The sequence below is a fragment of the Corvus hawaiiensis genome, chromosome 6 (assembly GCF_020740725.1).
Source record: "Corvus hawaiiensis isolate bCorHaw1 chromosome 6, bCorHaw1.pri.cur, whole genome shotgun sequence".
Taxonomy (NCBI): domain Eukaryota; kingdom Metazoa; phylum Chordata; class Aves; order Passeriformes; family Corvidae; genus Corvus; species Corvus hawaiiensis.
In genome coordinates, this window is record NC_063218.1 from 24,678,421 (window position 1) to 24,684,444 (window position 6,024).

The window sequence follows — 6,024 nt, forward strand, 5'->3', positions numbered from 1 at the left end:
CCTTGCTCTCGCAACCCATGCATAAAGATCAAAAATGCTGCAGTGATATATGTAGACATATGGGTCATAACTGGAAATAAGAAATCTCTGAATCTTTTGCTAGCAGAGGACACTAGATTGTTATTAATAGCTTCCCAATGCTCTCATTTAACAACTGTTGCACATACACAGTTTTGCAGTTAAAAAATAAGTTCTTGATCATTGTGTTTGGACATAAAAATAAATATTCATGTAATGTAGAAAATTCCTATTTACTTGCTAAGAGATTTTGCTTCATCTAATAGCAAAAATATTGTGCCATTTTCCAGGAAAGACAGACATCTCCTAGCTGGAGGGTATGAAGAGAAGGACATTATTTGCTTTGAGCTGGCTATGACTGCCTGTAACAACAAACCTAGAACTGCAGTGTAATTTCTGTCTCTTGCGTGTCATCATGCTTTCTTTGGGCAATGTAGAAAAATATGTCTCGACCGGGCATAAACATTCATCATTTAGCATTGTGTTAAGTTTGATAGCAAATAGTATGACACCTTTTAACTAAAACACCATTGTAAACCATACAGATTCACATTCACCACAGGAACTACACCTTTTATTCCTAAAAAAGCATCAGCTTTACATATGTGTACACTGGACAGTAGATTGCAAAATCCAACAGGATTTGCATGTAACATGCCTAGGTGCATATACAGAATTCCAGAGCTCTATTGTTGTCAGAAACAACATGGGTTAATGGGAGAGAAAAACTGGGTCCTAGGTGTGCCCCATTAACAGGGAAGTTTGTAATGAAACCATGGATCAGTTCAAGCTCTGGAACTGTAAGGCCTTGTCTGCATGACCCAGCATGCTCAAAATAAACTCTAAAATCTGTTTTTGACAGAAATAAACACAACTATAAAGGGAAAATAAAAAATGGTGTAAATGGGGACAAAAGAAAGTGACTGGGGTCCCAGAGAGTAAAATCAAAGGCAAAGTATTTCAAATTTTCTTCTTCATTTCCATTTTTTGGGTTTGCAGATTCTGGTAATGAGAATTGCAGAAACATGAGCAGGACCTATACAGGATTATAAACCTGCAAAATGCAAACGCTAGCCATAGAAATAAAACTTGTGCCACCTGAGTCCAAGAGCTGCCAGTGTTGTATTTAAAAAAAAGAGAGCAAAAGTCCTCACTCATCTGCAAAATATTCTAGAAATTTTTTAGCAACATGTTAAAAACTTTGTTTTAATAAACATCACCCTTAAAACCTACTTTAAATAAAGGTTTCTGCTTGTGGTCACCCTTAAAATCTGCTTTAAATAAAGGTTGCTGCTTGTGGCTCTGGTTGTGCCTAGCAATATATGGAGCATATTCATTTTCCAGCATACCTTGTGGCTTAATACAGCGAAGACTACATTAGTGCTGGTTGTCATGACATTTCTCTCTGCAGCAAGAAAATGTTTTCATTCTAGCATCACAGCTATTATTGAAATAACATAATTTCCAGGTTACATGAACTCTCTTCTTGCTTAGGATAATAGGTTGATGAGGCATTTCTATGAAGAACAGTGTTTTATTATTAGCAGTAAAAATGCATAGGTCTTCACAACAGACTTCATTGCAACTTGTGCATGACTCTGCTTTATTTTTCTGTTCTGATGCTGATGAGAAGCAGCAGTTGTGCTGTGGTAACATTTTACTCTCATAACAGCATCTGCAGTGCTTGGCCATCAGAGAGTAGTGGCAAACCCCAGTGGTGACATCTGAAACACTCATCCTGTGACTCTTCCCTCCTTGGCAACAGCCTCTGTTCTCTGTGCCTAATGTCTGCACCCCTTGCTGGGTTTCTGTAGGGCACAGCTGATTCCAAGGCAAATTTACTTTTTTAATAAAAGTGAAATTCCCAGCCAGCATAACAGTGAAGGCAGTGGATTGCTCTGAAGCAAAACATGAGGCAAAATGGACACAGAGTGGCTGGTTCAGCACCTGGGAAGGCTTCTGTCCTTCTCTGTTGACCACAGAAGGTGTCTATGATGATTCTATTCTTCTGTTGGCTGCCTCAGATAAACACCCAGAGCCCTCATAGCATCTTTCTCACAGGTGCCTGTGCTATGCTGTTCTACTCCAGTCACAGATGTTGTGGCACACCACACCTTGGTCATGTAAGACCTTGAAAACCTCTTACAGCAAAAGATGAAAAAAACACTATTTTGTAGTACACCTGGGAAAGATATTCCAGGAAAACAATTAAATTTTAAATCATTGAATAGCTACTATGAACCCTGCCCAGGTGACCAGGTGCTAGTTTGTCATTCTGAAAAAAATCTTGAAGTTAGTGTGAGTGAAAGCATGTATGGTATAGACCACAAGAAGCAAACATAGTTTGCTGATCCATGGTTTGTCAAGAACAAGTAGCAAATCAAATAATATTTCTGGTCATTCTTTTTTTTCATCAGAAGCTAGGACATGCAATGCTTCCTGTGTTTACTTTTGCTATTTCTGACTGTAGTGTGCCAGATTTTTCTGTTCCCCATATTAAAGATATAATTAAAAGGCAAAAAGATAATCCCAGTCTAAAACTCAGTAGCCAATAAATTTAAATTGACAAGGAAAAGTCATTAAATTTTAGGTACTGCATGTTAATCAACCCTGAAACTTACTTTGGGATGGAAATATTGCAAAAAAGTGTGTTTAAGAACTTCAAATGAAGATCAAGCATCCTCTGAAGGCAATTCTGAATAATATTGTTCATCTTGAATGGGAAAATTCATATAAGTAATGTTTTCTTCATAAGAACATTTTTTGAGAAAAAAAAAGGTCAATGCACACAATTATGTGTTTGCATGATTATATACTTATATAGGCTGATCAGCTAAGTGAATTTGAAGGGAAAAATACTGCAATGTGCTTAAGGATATGAAATATAAATTACAGTTACTGATTTAGAGGTAGTGAATATGTGAAGTGAGTTTTACTGAGAAATTTACACACGAAATTATTCTGAATGTTGGTCAAATGCTTACGAACTATTCATGGACTGTTTTGAGCAATGTAAGAATATGATACCTAAGATGCTTTTTATTACCGGTATCTCATGGTGCCTCATGCAGCATTCAGATAAATTACTTTCGATTTATACAATATGCTATACTGTTTGTTTAAAGCCAGTATGAACATGCTACTTGGTTTTACTTCAGAGAAATTGCTTAGTCTTACAAATTTGCACTAGTTTTTCCTATCTCCTCCTTTTAATTGTCAAACTAGAGCAATCCAAGTGTCCTATAAAGATATAGAAACTACCACAATGGAGTTAAAGATACATTATATATATTTCAGGCTGTGGGAGATGCTCAGATAAAGGTTGTCCAAAGAGTGGGTTTGCATCAGTCAGGCGGTGGGAAAGGTTTGGCAGAAAAGCAGCCATTTGGCTTGGGCAAGTCATCTCATTCATGCTACAAATTTTCTGCCTCGTTAATTACAGCAGTCTGCAATGAGAAGTAAACACGGTTTTTCAATATGAAACGGACATTTTCTGATGGTCTTCTCTAGAGAATGGAGACCCAGCAAGCCTGAATCAGGTTTTTTGTCTCTGCCTTTTATTACTGGCTCCTCTAATGAAAAGCAGGAAAATTTTCTGCAGAATTGGGAACCTTGGAAATCTTTCTAGTTGTGACTGGCCTTCTGGGCTTCCTGCCATGTAATTCTGGAAGCCCATTTGTACTGGAAGGAAGCTGGAAACAGGGTTTCCAGCCCAGAGATAATCCACCAGCCTTTCCCTATTTGTTTAAAAAATTATTTTGCTAATGTTTTGCGAAGAACCAGGCTAGGATTGCTATTACACAGGAAAATTTGAATCAGAAATAGGAAGGTTTCTGTTTGACTCATTTTGTGAGACAGTAGGCTGCTTGGCAGGGTGGTAGGGAGGATACGTTTGGTTCACAGCTAGTTGCATCCACTTTGAGACAGGGATACGTAAAATCAGCAGCAAACAGACGTTGTAGTTGTAGAAATGTCCCTACTGAGGCTTACCATGTTTAGCTGTGTTGGTTAAGAAGTTGATACCCTTCCTGAAACTGATATTGTCAGAACCTTCTTAGATACGACCCCATTTGCCACATGACACATGTAAACCTGTGAGTCTGTGTGATTTCTGAGACCTGTGATGTGACACTTGTTTAAAATGAAGAATATACTGACTCAAGTGAAGCGTAGTCTTTTTGTAAGCTCATTCACTCCATGCTTACCACTAGAGAAGGCATTAAAAGAATTACATAGACCAAACATAAAAAAACATGCTGTAGCAGTTATATTTTCTGTTATGGAAGAGTTTACAGGAAGCATATGAAGCTTGGAAGAGTCTTCAGAGGAAGAGAAGAGATGAAAACTGTGTCAACCAATTTAGGTGAACATCAAGGGAATAATACGTTGCACAGGAAAACTAGTCCACAGATTGCACTGTACAAGAAACTCTCCATGCAGGAATAAAAAATTAACTCTGTCCAACAAGTCCAAATCTTGGCAACAAACTTAGAACCTGAGGGTGAAAAATAATGGCAAACAATTGGAACAAATGGAAAAGTTGCATTCCACTGGAACATGCTGTCTGGAGATGTTGTAGATGCTCCATCCTTGGAAACATTCAACATCAGGTTTGACAGGGCCCTACCATTGCAGGGGGATTGGACTAGATAACCATTAAATGTCCCATCCAACCTAACTCTTCTATGATTTTCTTCTCCTTTTCCTCATCTTCACTGCATTCTGGTCAAAGTGGTTTTTTCCACAACTTATACACTTGTGCCTCGAGTGATGGAACACCATTTGGTTTGAAGATATCTGCAATGAATTACCAGAAAACCTAATTTTTATCTGGGAGCACAGGTTTGAGGAGAGACTGAATTTTAAAAATACCATTCCATAGGTAAATGAAATGCCATTCAAATGCAGGTAGGTACTTTAAACTGAGTTGATATGACATATTTAATTTTTAACTTTAAAAAATCCTGATTAATGTGAAATCGGTTTCTTCTAAAATGTATCAAATTTTTAAAACCTGAATGGTCATAGAATGTAAAAAAACTATATTACGCTTAGGAAACACTGAGGGGTATTGTTATTAAATGCTGTAAATATCTCAAGGTTTAAACAACAGGGAGAGAGAACAGCTACTGAGCTAGCAAAAACAAGCCAGAATTGAAACCAGAGCAAATAAACTGTCCCAGATAAATGAAAGCTGTAAATCAGAGGAAAGTGTGAGATGTTGTTTCCAATAACTGCAGTAAGAAATACAGCTCCTCTAAAAATGCAATGGTATACATGAAAAAACATTTGTTGTTTATGATAGAATAATAGAACAGCACAGGCTGTAAGGGATCTCAAAAGATCATCTGGTTTCCAACATTTTTTGGAAAAGGGTGAGTAAATTATATTATCTGAGATGCTGTCCAATCTTGAAAACCTCCAGTGGTTGGACTCTACGAAGTCTCTAGGAAAATTGTTACAATGAATGACTGTCCCCACTATAAAAAAAAAAATTCTTTCTTAAATCAAGATGAAATGGCACTAAAGAACCTTATGATGTCAAAGCACTTGACAAATCAAGATTTCGTGTATCACAGACAAAGCTGGCTCCCTCTTTCTCTCTTTCCTAATGAAAAAAATAATTGCGTGAGTAAAATTTTGTTCCCAAGAAAACTGGGGTTTTTTGGAAGCCGTATTTCTTGCTGGAAAAACCCATTCTTGTATGTCTTTACCTATCCACCATACATCTAAGTCTTTGAGACAGCTTCAAAAGGGCCAGCACAACATTGAACTCCCTGTCTCTAATCCTTATCTGTAAAATGCAGCTAGTGAATCTTTCATTCTACTCCCCTAACCTTTTCATGGGTTGTCAAGGTGGATTATGATATATTTTAGGTATCTATTTCCTGATGTGTTCAATCTGAGTTCAATATCAAAATACACCTGAATCCCTGGCTTGGGTTCTTACAGCTGCTGCCTAGTGGATATTTTTATAGTAACTAATACAATGAAACTAACTTTGCT